This window comes from Marmota marmota, unplaced genomic scaffold (genome assembly GCF_001458135.2).
Source record: "Marmota marmota marmota unplaced genomic scaffold, marMar, whole genome shotgun sequence".
Lineage (NCBI taxonomy): Eukaryota > Metazoa > Chordata > Mammalia > Rodentia > Sciuridae > Marmota > Marmota marmota.
Window position 1 is genome coordinate 30,951,531 of NW_026000082.1, and position 14,530 is coordinate 30,966,060.

General features: G+C 37.7%; 1 protein-coding gene across 1 annotated transcript in view; it reads right to left on the reverse strand.

Annotated features, from left to right (window-relative positions):
* The window catches only part of Kpna6 (karyopherin subunit alpha 6), a 59,138-nt gene that overhangs the window by 20,333 nt on the left and 24,275 nt on the right, over positions 1-14,530 (reverse strand). The window lies entirely within an intron of this gene.

Consider the following 14,530-nt stretch of genomic DNA (forward strand, 5'->3'; position numbering starts at 1 on the left):
GTGAAATGGGCTGGGGATATTGCTCAGTGGTAGCACTTGCCTAGCATGGACAAGGCTCATGGTTCAATCCCTGGCACTGAAAAAAAAAAAAAAAAAGTTGACTGTGAGTACTTCTCAGAACAATGCCAGGGCAAATGATCACAAGTTATGATCAAGCCATTCCACAAAAAAGAAAAGAGCCATATGATTTGCCCAATAAACTCAGATATTACCAAGCAAAATAATACAATACATATCTGCAAACCTATCACCCAACCTAAGAACATTATCAATATGCTTAAAATTAGTCGTCCTGGGCTCTTCCCCTATTCTAGAATCCCTCATCTCCAACAACAACAACAACAAAGCCCCGTTATCATGAATTTTTATCATTTTTACTTTTGTCTTTGCTATTAATCACACATATATATGTCCCTAAACAATCTGTTTTGTCTTCTGAAAGTGATTTCACCCCCATTTTCTGGGTTTCTAAGATTCACTCATGTTTCTGCATGTAGCTATATTTCATTATTTTTTCCTATTTTATTATTTCACAGTTTAACTATATCACACTTTATCTATTTTTCTGTGGGTCTTTTCCCTCTAGCTCTTTCCTGTTACAAATCTATGGGGAATGCTGGGCGCAGTGGCACATGCCTGTAATCCCAGTGGCTTGAGAGACCGAGACAGGAGAATCGCAAGTTCAAAGCCAACCTCTGCAATTGCAAGGCACTAAGCAACTCAGTGAGACCCCGTCTCTAATGAGTTCAATCCCCAGTACCAAAACAACAACAACAACAAAAAAACAAACCCACGAATCTATGGGGAAGCTACTGAGGAATCAGTGATAGATACATTTTCTGAAATTCTAAATTTTGGGGGTAAGGATAGTACTGAAGATTGAATTCAGTGTCATTCTACCACTGAGCTACCTACATCCCCTGCCCTTTTTATATTTTTTAGACAGGGTGTCACAAAATTGCTGAGGCCAGGGCTCAGGATATAGCTAAGTTGATAGAGTGCCTGCCTCTCATGCACAAGGCCTTGGGTTCAATCCCCAGAACCCCCACCCCCACACACACACTGATCTTCCTGAGTTGCTGGATTAATTATAGGTGTGCACTACCACACCCGCACACTCAGCTGAAATTCTGCTTAAAAGCTAAAATTGGATTATTGGCAAATACTGACTCATTTTATGAAAATCCCTAATATCCAAGCCTGAATAACCATAGTTTGTCTGATATTCATTCTTCCAAGTAAAAATAGTGTAAAAAAAAAAAAAATGTCAGAGGGCTGGGGTTGTGGCTCAGCCGAGCATTCATCTAGCAAGTGCAAGGTCCAGGGTTCAATCCTCAGCATCACATAAAAATAAGTAAAATAAAAGTATGGCATCCAACTACAACTAAAAAGTAAATATTAAAAAAAAAAAAAGATTCATTAAAAAAAGGGGGGAAGAGGCTGGGGAGGTGGCTCAGTGGCAGAGCACATGTGGCAGAGCACATGTGGCCTTGCAATGTGAGGCACTGGGTTCGATCCTCAGCACCACTTAAAAATAAATAAACAATAACAACAACAAAAATAATAATTTAAAAAATTAAAAATAATTATTATTTTATTTTTTTAAAAAAAGGTCAGACTGGAGTTGTGGCTCATTGGTAAAAGTGCTTGCCTGGCATGTGTGGGGCACTGGATTTGATTCTCAGCACTGCATATAAATAAGTGAATAAAATAAAGGTTCATCAACAACTAAAAATAAATACTTAAAAAAAAATAGGCTAGTTTAGCTAGGTTCAGTGATGCATGCCTATAATCCCATTGGCTCCGGAGGCTGAGGCAGGAGGATTGGGAGTTCAAAGCCAACCTCAGCAATTTGTCAAGGTCCTAAGCAACTCATCGAGACCCTGTCTCTAATAAAATATACAGCTAAAAAAGGGGGCTAGAAATGTGTTTCAGTGGTTAAGCTTCCCTGGGTTCAATCACCAGTACCCTCCCTCCCCCCATCAAGTCTAGTTTATAGTTAACAATTTGAGCTCACAGGTGATTTTTCCCCAGATATTTTTCAAGGGTTGAATTTGTATGGCTTCATTGGGGATAGTCTTCTTTTGATTTATAGTGCTAGGGACATCCGAACCCAGAAGCTTGCACATACTAAGCAACCACTCTACCACTGAGATACATGCCCAGATCAATCACTAAGGATATACTTTTATTTATTTATTTATGGTGGCACTGGGAATTATATCACTGAGCTACACTCTGAGCCTTTTTGTATTTTGAGAAGGGTCTCACTAAGTTGCTGAAACTAGCTTCAAACTTGGGATCCTCCTGTCTTAGTCTCCCAAGTCACTGGGATTACAGCTATGGGCCACTGAGCCTGGCCTCACCAAGGATATTATTTTTAAAAAAATACAGTTGATGGTAAAGAATACAAAGATTACTAGTATTCTTTGATACCACTGCCTTGATTTGAGCTAAAGCATAAGTACAGATATCAATACAGTGAAAATGGCAAACAACATTTTAGTCTTTACTTCAAAAACCCTCTGAAGTGGTGGTCACAAGGATACACTGGGGTCTGCAGACCATGTTTTGAGAATTGATGCTCTAAGGAATGAGTTGTAATGTCAAAGTTGTCTTCCAGTATGTTGCTAATTTAACTAGCTAAGCAATACACAAAAGGTTCCCACTGATATATAATCTTTTTTTTAATATATAGTTTTGTTCTTTTAAAAATATTTTTTTAGTTGACAATGGATTTTATTTATTTATATATGGTGCTAAGAATCAAACCCAGTGCCTCACACATGCTAGGCAAGTGCTCTACCACTGAGCCACAACCTCAGCTCCTGATATATTATCTTGAACAACACTTAGAATCATCACTTTTCAGTACACTAGGTGTGATACAATATTCCACTGAGGTATAAGTACTTGCATTATTCCACATTACTAATGAGGTTAGATTTCATATGATTTACTAGCCATATTTCTCCTTTTGTGCAAACAAACCATGTTTTAAAATATTTTATTTAGAGACAGGGTCTCACTGAGTTACTTAGAGCCTCACTAAGTTGCTAAGGCTGGCTATGAACTCATGATCCTCCTGCCTCAGCCTCCTGAGCCACTGGGATTACAGGCATGAGCCACCACACCCATAAGTTCTTAACTTTAATGTAGTTAAAATTTTTGTGTGCTTTTTCTGTATGTGTATTGTTAAACAAACCTTTCCATACTTATTTTTTTTTCCTTTGGGGGAGTGCTGGGATTCAATCCAGGGACAATTAGCACTGAGCTGCATTCCCAACCTTCTTTGTATAATTTCTTAAAAAATATTTTTAAATTGTAGATGGACATAATACCTTTATTTTATTTATTTATGTAGTGCTGAGAATTGAACCTAGTGCCTCACACATGCTAGGCAAAGTGCTCTACCACTGAGCCACAACCCCAGCCCTACTGTAAGATTTCTATCTTCTTTGTACTTATCCTGTTATTCTAAACTGTATACTTAATTATGTAATTAATGTGTACTTAAATTATGTCATTAATGTAATGACCTTATGATACAATTTAATACCTAAGACTTGTAAATTTTCTCCAAATTAAAATCATTATAATGCAGTTATGAATAGCTAATATCCATGGATTTTATTTAAAAATCAGTAATGTTGGGCTGGGGATGTGGCTCAAGCGGCAGCGCGCTTGCCTGGCATGCGTGCGGCCCGGGTTCCATCCTCAGCACCACATACAAATAAAGATGTTGTGTCCGCCGAAAACTAAAAAATAAATATTAAAAAAATTTTCTCTCTCTCTCTCTCTCTCTTAAAAAAAAAATCAGTAATGCTTGGGAACTTTATTATTTCTAATAAATGACACTATAGTCCAAGTCCTTTTTTTTAAAGTATTTTTTTAGTCATTGATAGACCTTTATTTTATTTATTTATATGTGGTGCTGATAATTGAACCCAGTGCCTCACACATGCCAGTCAAGTGTGGTACCACTGAGCCACAACCCCAGCCCCTATAGTCCAAGTAAGTCTTAGGCAAAAAAAAAGAAAACAATCTCCGTGTTTAATGTGCGTTTAAGGAGAATGTGTACTTTTCCATTATTGTGTATGGCATTCTATATGTCATGTGTCTAATGAATTAAGTGGTTCATCACATCGTTCAACTCTTCTTCTTTTGGGGGGTCACAGTACTGGGGATTGAATCTAGGGACACTGTACCACTGAGCCATATTACCAGCACTTCTTATTTTTCATTATGAGAAAGGGTCTTGCTAAGTTGGCCTCAAACTTGCGATCCTCCTGTCCCAGCTTCCCATGTAGCTGGGAATACAGGTGTCTGCCAGTGTTAACCATTTACATTGTTCAACTCTTCTATTGCTTTACTGATTTTTTTCAATACTGAATGTATCTATTTTACCTGTAATTTCATTTTTCTTTAAATATTTTAACACTATTTCATTAGGGGTATACACACTTGGAACTGTTTTATTATTATTGGTAATAGTAGTAGTAGCAGTAGTAGTACTGGGGATTTAACCTAGGTGTCTTACCACTAAGTCCTATCTCCAGCCCTTTTTATTTTTTGACACAGGGTCTTGCTAAGGTGCTTAGGGCCTCACTAAGATGCTGAGACAAGGGCTGGGGTTGTGGCTCAGCAGTAGAGCACTCACCTAGCATGTGTGGGGCGATGGGCTCGAACCTCAGCACCACATAAAAATAAATAAATAAAATAAAATAAAGATATTTATTTTTTAAAAAAGAGATGCTGAGATGAGACTCAAACTTGTGATTTTCCTTTGCCCTTTGACTGATAAAAAACTTTTATCAATCAAAACTTTTATCAGGAGGATCGCAAGTTCAAAGCCAGCCTGAGCAAAAGCGAGGTGCTAAGCAACTCAGTGAGACCCTGTCACTAAATAAAATACAAAATAGAGTTGGGGATGTGGCTTAGTGGTTGAGTACCCCTGAATTCAATTCCTGGCACCCCCCAAATTACTAGACATGCCAAGAACTAGGAAAATTTTGACTCATAAAGAGGATAAAATCAGTTAACACAGGCAGACCTATAAATGATACTTCAGGGGCCTGTGTGAAAGTATCATATGTTCTAATATATTTGTAACTGGTTTCACAGGAGAAAATGAGGGGGAAGGATTATGAATGAAGATTAAAAAAATTTCAAACTTGATGGTATACTGCCTAAAAGGTATGATAAAAACAGAGACGACAACAAGGCAAATTATGGTCAAAACCCTGAAGGGGCTGTGGTAGAGTGCTTGCCCAGAATGCATGAAGCACTGGGTTTGATTCTCAGCACCATATATAAATAAATAAAAGTCCATTGACAACTAAACAAAGCAAAACCAAACAAAACACCTGAAAACCAGCAATAACGAAAAGAAAAACAGTCAAGGACCATTTACATAAAGATCAAAGATAAGAATGGATGACTTGGTTAGGCACAGTGGTGCATCCCTGGGAGGCTGAGGCAGGAGAATTGAAAGTTCAAGGCCAATCTCAACAATTTAGCAAGACCTGTCTTAAAAAAAAAAAAAGGCCTGACTTTTTGTCAGAAACTATACCATAAGTATATTAAAAGAAGAAAATCTTTCAAACTAGAACTCTATATCCAATTGCCAAGGTTTGGATGTGTATTCTCCCTTAATGTTTCATGTGTTGGAAGTCTGGTCATCAGTGTGACAGGTGGTGAGAAGTTTAGGAAGGTGGGATCTAAAAAGAGGTCATAGATCACAGGGGGCATTGGTTTTAAAAGGAACTAAGGTAGTTCTCTGGGGACCCATAAATTATTTTTCATGAGTGAACTGTTAGTAGGTTGTTATGACAGTCTAAGCTTGGTCATATGTCTCTCTCATAACATTATTGTAATGCCATCCCATAAGGTATTCACTAGAACAGAGCTGATGTCAGTAATATACTCTTGAATTTTCAGAACTATGAACTAAATAAAAAACTTATTTATAAAATTACATAGCCTCAGGTATTTCACCATAATAGAAAACTGACTGATATAACAATAAAAATATTTAAAAAAAATGATTGGCCAAGTGTGGTGGCACAGCCTGTAATCCCAATGGCTCGGCAGGCAAGGCAGGAAGATCGCGAGTCCAAAGCCAGCCTCAGCAGTTCAGGGAGGCGCTAAGCAAGACCCTGTCTCTAATGAAATACAATACAGGGCTGGGGATGTGGCTCAGTGGTTAAGTGCCCCTGAGTTCAATCCCTGGTATCAAAAAAAAAAAAAAAAGCTGGTGGAAGGACGCTGGGGTTGTGGCTTAGCGGTAGGGCAATCACCTAGAATGTGCGAGGCCTTGGGTTCAATCCTCAGTACAACATAAAAATAAATAAATAAAACAAAGGGATTGTGTCCAACTACAACTATATATATATATATTAATATATATATATATATAAAGATNGAGGGAGGGAGGGAGGGAGGGAGGAAAAAAAAGATTTGTCCATAGAAATAAAAGCTGAAAAACTGTTTCTGGTAGACCTGCATCAAAAAAAATTTTAAAGTTCTTCATGCAGAAGGAAAATGACACTTGATGGAAACTCACATTTCCACAAAATGAAGAACACTAGAAATGATAAATACTTTAAGTAAATTTATAACCCCACACACACACCTAAAAATTGTCTTTACGCCAGGTTCGATGGTATATGCCTGTAATCCCAGGTACTCATGAGAATACAAGTTCAAGGCCAGCTTCAGCAATCTGGCAAGACCCTGTCTCAAAAAATAAAAAGGGCTTAAGATGGGGCTGGGGATGTAGCTCAATTGATAGAGTGCTTGCCTCACATGCACAAGGCCCTGGGTTTGATCCCCAGCACACCCCACCACCACCACTAAAAAGGCCTTAAGATGTAGCTCAGTGTAAGTGTCCCTCAATTCAATCACCATCACTGGGGCAATAATTCTTTAAAACAAATTAACCAATAATGAAGCTAAAGTGAAATTACTTTTTTTTGGGGGGGTGGGGTATCAGGGATTAAACCCAGGGTTCTTAACCACTGAACCCCACCTCAAACCCCATTTTTATATTTTATTTAGAAACAGGGTCTCGCTGAGTTGCATAGGACCTCACTAAATTGCTGAGGCTGATCCTCCTGCCTCTACTTCCTGAGCTGCAGGGATTATAGAAATGTGCATGTGCCAGAGCACCCAGCTTGTGAAATTACTTTTAAAATCTCCAAGAGGGCTAGGATTGTGGCTCAGTGGTGGAGCACTTGCATGGCTTGTGTGGGGCACTGGGTTTGAGTCTCAGCACTGCATATAAATAAATAAAATAGAGGTCCATTGACAACTAAAAAGTTAAAAAATAATTCCAAAAGAAAGCAGGTAAGGGGAAGGGTGGGTTAGAGCCAAAAACAGATGGGACAAATAGAAAACCAAAATAATTTCCAGAGTTACCACATTATAATGTTCAAATATCCATTTAAAAATTACAAGGCATACAAAGAGATAGGTAATAGCCTAATCCAGAAATAAAATGATAGAAACCATTTTTTACACGTATAATTTTTTTAGTTGTAGATGGACACAATGCCTTTATTTTTATGTGGTACTAAGGATTTAACCCAGGGCCTCACACATGCTAGGCAAGTGCTCTACCACTGAGCCACAACCCCAGCACTAGAAACCATTCTTGAGGAAACCCAAATACTGAACTTACTAGACAAAGACTTTAAAACAGCTATCTTAAATATGCTCAAAAAGCTTAAGAAAAAAGACAAAAAACTGAAGAACAACAGGAAAACAATATATGATCAAAATGAGAATGTCAATAAGTAGAAAGAAATTATAAAATGTAGCCAAACATGTTCTAAATCTGAAAATTACAATTATTGAAATGAAAAATTTACTACAAGGGTTCAATAGCAGATTTGAAAAAGGAGAAAAGTGGTAGTAGACTTGAAGACAGAACAATTGAAATTACCTAATCTGAGGAGCACAAAAACAAAAGAATGAAGAAAATAAACAATCTAATGGACCCATGGAACACCACTTATAAGGACTAATATTATACACTGTGGAATTACCAAAAAGAAAACAAAAGGGGGCAGAAATAACATTTAAGGAAATAATGGTTATAAACTTCTCAAATTTAATGAAAGACATGAATCTATACATGAAGAAGTTCAATGAGCCTTAAAGAGAATAAACTAAAAGAGATCTAGAATGAGACATGTGCTCAAACTGTTAAAAGACAAAGAGAGAATCTACAAATTAAGAAAAAAGTGACTCACCACATACAAAGGATCTCCTCAATAGCTAATCGATCTTCGGAAACCATATCAGAAGGCAATGAGATAACAAAATGATGAAAGAAAAAACTTTTATCAGTCAAAAACTCTGTAAATGGACTGGGGTTGTGGTTCAGTAGAAGAGTGCTCACTTACCACGTGCCAGGCTCTGGCCAGGCACAGTGGTGAACTCCTATAATTCTAGCTACTCGGGAGGCTGAGGTCGGAGGATTGCAAGCTCAGGAGAACACAGCCTTGTCAACTTAATTGGACCCTGTCTCAAAAAGTAAAAAGGGCTGAAGACGCAGATCAGTGGTATAGAACCACTGGGTTCAATTCTTGGTTCAAAAAAACACAAAGACTTCAATATACTACTTCCAATAACGAACAGAACACCTAAATAGAAGATCAATAAGGAAAGAGAGGACTTGAACATTATAAACAAACTTGACCTAACAGATATATAAAAAAACATTCCACCCAAAAATAAAAGAGTACATATTCTCCTCAAGTGTATATGGAACATTCTTCATGACAGAGCACATTAAGCCCCACACAAAAAAGTCTCAATACATTTAAAAAGATGACTCTGCCAGGCATGGTGGTGCATGCCTATGATCCCTGAGACTTGGGAGGCTGAGGCATGAATACTGCAGGTTTGAGGCCAGCTTTAGCAACTTAGCAAGACCTTTTCTCCAAAAAAGGAAAAAAAAAAGGGGGGGGGGCAGGCTATTACTTAAGGGTAAAGTGCCCCTGGATTCAATTCCTAACACCAAAAAAAAAAAAAAAAAAAAAAAAAGATCGAAGATTATAATCATACTGACTGCATGGAATGAAGCTCGAAAGTAATACCGGAAGAATTGGAAAATTAATAAATATGTGGAAATTAAACAACAGACTCTTAAAATAGGACTCACATTTTCTAATTTCATAAGTTATTACAGGTTGAGTATCCCTTATCCAAAATGCTTGGTACCAGAAGTATTCTGGATTTTGGAATACACACAAAATTTACAAATAAACACATACTGTATTTGCATATATGCAATGAGATATCTTCGGTACCCAAGTACAAACACAAAATTCACTTATGTTTCACATAACACACCTTGTACGGATAGCCTGAAAGAAACTGAAAAGATCCTTCAGAATGGGAGAACATTTTCTTAAAAAAAAAAAATTTTTAGATGTTGATGGACCTTTATTTTATTCATTTATTTATATGTGGTGCTGAGAATTGAACCCAGTGCCTCACACATGCTAAACAAGCACTCTACCACTGAGCCACAACCCCAGCCCCCTGAAGGTACTTTTATACAATATTTTTAGTTCCTCTACATCTTGTGTGTGTATGTGTATATGTTTTGTGGGTGTGTGTGGTCATGGTGACTAAACACAGGGGTGCTCTACTCATGAACTACATCCCCAATCCATTTTATTTGTATTTTGGAACAAGGTGTCAATTGCCTAGGTTGGCCTTGAACATCTAGTCCTCCTGACTCAGCCTCCCAAAACTGCTGTGACTACAAGCATGTGCCACTTAAACAGTGGTCCACTTTATGTTTTAAACTTATTTTTAAAATGGACATGTGTCTTTCTCTTCCTCTCTCCCTGATTCTCCATAATCTCGGGGGAAAGGATTACCTTTCTTCCTCATTCTAGGCAGATTTATCTGTTCCTAAGTATATAACCATCATAGGAACAAAATAATCCAGACTTTGGGGGATGGTACCCCCAAAAATCAGAAGATTTCAGAAATTATTATCTCCCAAATTTCAAGTGAATTCCAACTCCAGACAGAGAACATGTGGCATGTAGCCTTTTACTTACCTCTTTAAAAGCCCCTGTTCCTGCTGATGGGCAGAATCACAGCCTCTAGGACAGGAGTCCCCTGTGTTTTTCCTTTGCTAGCAAAGCAATAAACTTTTTTTCCCTTTTTCTCAAAACCATGTCCTCATTATTAGATTGGCACCAGGGACAAGGACCCAGTTTTTGGTAAAACCACCACACCATATTTCTACTTGTACTTTGACTTGTCACACAAGGTCAGGTATAAAATTTTCTAATGGTGGTATGACATCAGAGCTCAAAAAGTTTTGGATTCCACATTTTTGGGGGTGGAATAATCTATATAAAGCCACAGTAACCAAAAGTGTGGTAATGACATAAGGATAGATATATAGACCAATTAAACAGAACTGTGAGTTCAGACAAAACCCACACAGCTGGGTGTGGTAGTACATGCCTGTAATTCCAGTAACTCAGATGAGGCAAGAGAATAGAAAGTTCAAGGACAGCCTGGACAACTTATTGAGACCCTGCCTCAAAACAAAAACTTAAAAAAAGGATTAGCTCTGTGGTTCAGTGGTAGAGCAATCCAGAATGTGCTCGTGGACACAAACAATAAAAAAAACAACAACCACATCTGTGGCCTGCCAAATGATTTTCAGGTAAGGGTATCAAGTCCACTCAATGGGGAAAGAACTGTCTTTTCACTAAATAGCACCAGACAACTAGATTTCCAGATTGCCAAAGAATGAAGTTGGACTTGCTCATATCATATTAAAAAATCAACTCAATAAATTGGGAACGTCAACACAGCTGCAATCTCTGTTACCCAGGAAACTGAAGCAGGAGGATCAGAAGTTCCAGGCTACCCTTAGTTGAGTGAGATCTTGTCTCAAAATAAAATTTAAAAAGGGCTGGGGATGTAGACTGCTTGCCCAGCATGTGCAAAGCCCTGAGTTCCATTCCTGATACTGCTAAAACCAACAGTCTTAGAGAAAACCATAGGAGGTAAATTTTTATGACCCTGGATTTGAAGATATATTCTTAGGTATGACACCAAAAGCACAAACAACAAAAGAAACAAAAAAGAAATTGAAAAGATCCTTCAGAATGGGAGAACATATTTCTAACAGTTTAAAATGTGGATTATATAAAGAACTTCTAAAATTCAACACACATACCACCTAATTTAAAAATAGGCAAAGAGAATTCAAAATATTTTTCCAAAGAATATATACAAATGGCCAATATACAAATAAAAGGATGATTAACAGGGGCTGGGATTGTGGCTCAGCAGTAGAGCACTCACCTAGCACATTTGAGGCACTGGGTTTGATCCTCAGTACCACGTAACAAGCGTCCAGTTACAACTAAAAAAAAATATATATATATATATTAAAAAAAAAAAGATGCTCAACATTTTTAATCATTAAGGAAAGGCAAATCAAAACTAAGATATATCATTTCACAACTACAAGTCTGGAATTATAAAAAGCAAGTGTTAGCAAGGATGTGGATAAACTGGAATCTGGACACTGCTGGTAAGAATATAAAATGGTGCTGTTGCTGTGGAAAAAACAATGTTGGTTCCTCAAAAAATTAAACATAGATTTACCATATGACCCAGCAATTCTACTCTTGGGTATATACTCAAAAAAGACTGAAAAAAGGTACTCAAAATAGACTTGCAGCCAATATTCATTTTAGCATTATTCAAAATAGCCAAAAAGTGGATGAACCTTAAAGATAGTATGCAAAGGGAAATAAGTAAAATAGGATAAATTATATGATTCTTCTCATATGAGATACCTAGAATAGGCAAATTCATGGAGACAGTAGATTAGCAGTTAGTAGGTCCTGAGAGGGGGGGAATGGGCAGTTATTGCTTAACAGGTACAGATTCTGTTGGGGATGATAAAAACCTGAAAATGGTATTGATGGTTATGTAACATAAATATTATGGATATTAATATTATACTGAATTGTATACTTAAACACATTTTACCACAAAAAGTTTTTTTTTTTTTAATGGCAGAGTATGGCTGAGGGTGTGGCTCAGTGGTAGAGCACTTGCCTAGCATGTGTGAGGAACTGGGTTCAATTCTCAGCACCACTATATAAATAAATAAAATCAATAAAGGGCCATCGACAACTAAGAATATATTTTTTAAAAATGGCAGAGTACTTGTTCCAATTAAATCTGACATAGAATCCCAATGTTTAAAAAACTGATAAAAGTGAAGTTGAGCTGAGGCAGGAGGATCTCAAGTTCAAAGCCAGTCTTAGCAGCTTAGCGGGGCCCTAAGCAACTTGAACAAGACCCTATCTCTAAATAAATAAAATATGAAAATATGAGTAAAATATATTAAAGGGCTGGGGATGTGGCTCAGTGGTCGAGTACCAAGGGAGATAAAAAAGTGAAGCTGACTATACTGATGTAGGTACAACGGCCTGAAGCCTTAACATCCTACTTTTCCCTTACAGGTTATCTCTCATTTTCTCCATTTCTAATCTGAAAAAGAGACTAACAGTATTGGAAAAGGGATAAAAAAATAAGTTTTACAGACACACAGATGGGGACAACTAATTCTATTATTCCATTTATCTGAAGGAATAGGGGCAATTGATAATAGAATTTAAAAGAAATCTTTCAAAGATGGATTTGAGCAGATAGATAAGATTTGAGCTAGTTCTTCAGCAGGAATAGGAATGAAATGAAGTACATTAATGGATGATGGAAGGAGTAGTCTGCAAGGGAACCTAATTGAAAGAGAAGTGAAACTGGATGTTGAGGGGAGAGAGCTGATTCTAGAACTATAGCTACCGAGGAAATGAAACTTTAGAAGGTGCCTCTGATCATTCTAGAAAGTAGTTTAGGGAACCTACAGTAGCAGTAAGGTCTTAAAACGTGCAAATCTTCACATCCACTTGGCAAGATCAGGTAAACTTACTGTGTTTAAAAAAAAAAAAAAATTCTAAGGAACTGCAATGGCTTCTCCATGGGGTCGCTAGTTACCCCTGTGCCTGAATATAAGTAGAAGACTCCTTAAGGCAAGACTGGAATTCTGTCGCCTATTACCTGATACATGGTTTTTCATGACTGAGCCTGGGCTCTCCTAGAGGCTGTCCCCTCCTTTGAGCAGAGTTGACAGTGAAGCTGGAAGGGGACATAGACTCTGTTTCTTTAGTCACCATGGTGATAAGAAACTATCACAAATATTTGCTTATGACTTCACTGGAGAAGCAGGCAGGGAAGCTTAAATTGGAAGGATGAATATTTACCTGCAGACGCACATATGCAATCAGTAACCAAAAGAAGACTAGGTTACCACTCAAAGACACAAAAGGCCAGGAGGCATTTTTGTCATGCATTCAATTACTTGCTCAGGCAAGATCAAGAAAATCCACAATAAAAATAAAACTTTTGGGGCTGGGGATATAGCTCATAGCTCAGTTAGTAGAATGCTTGCCTCGCATGCACAAGACCCTGGGTTCAATCCCCAGCACCACACACACACACACACACACACACACACCAAAACAACAACAACAACAAAAAACCACCTTTTCTAGCACCTGACTGTTGCAGAAAACCTTGGGGTTTTCTTAGCCCACCGAGTCCCAAGTTTTCAATTCTGTGACCATAGTAATGATTTTAAAATTAGCACATTGTACATTTTTTCCTCAACTCTTTAAATTTTGGTGGTACTAGGGTTTGAACTCAGGGGCACTTTACCACTGTGTCACACTCCCAGTCTTTTTAATTTTCATTTTGAGACAGGGTCTTGCTAAATTACCCAGGCTACCCCTGAGTTTGAGCTCCTCCTTCCTGAGCCTTTGGGATTATGTGTGTGCTTGGCTTTAAATTTTTATAGGTATTCCACATCTGGGACAATTGTATAGGTCCCTAAAAGTATACCTTCTATTTCTAAGGAATAAACACCTAATGTTGCCACGTATTTTCTAAGGGTTTAGAACCAAAGGGCAAGCAACAATACAAAATAGGTATGAATCCTCTAACAGCTGAAATGTACTCCTCAAAATTCATAGGCTGAAATCTTAACCCCCAGTCCCTCAGAATGTGATTATATTTGGAAATAGAGTCCTACAGAGGTAATTAAGGTTAAGTAAGGTTTTGCTAATTCAATAACTGATGTCCTTATAAGAAAGTGAGAATACAATGAAAACAGAAGTCACAGAAAGGTCTCAGAAAAAGCCAAACCTGTCAGATACAGTGGCATATGCCTATAATCCCAGTGATTTGGGAGGCTGAATAAGGAGGATTGCAAATTGGAGCCCAGCCTCATCAACTTAGCGAGACCCTAAGTAAATCGATGAGACTTGTCTCAAAATAAATAAATTAATTAAATAAAAGGGGGTGGGTGAGTGTGTGGGGGGGCCTGAGAACGTAGTTCAGCGATTAGTTCAATCCCAGTACAAAAAAAAAAAAAAAGAAAGAAAAAGAAAAACCAACATTGCTGACCTTTTAA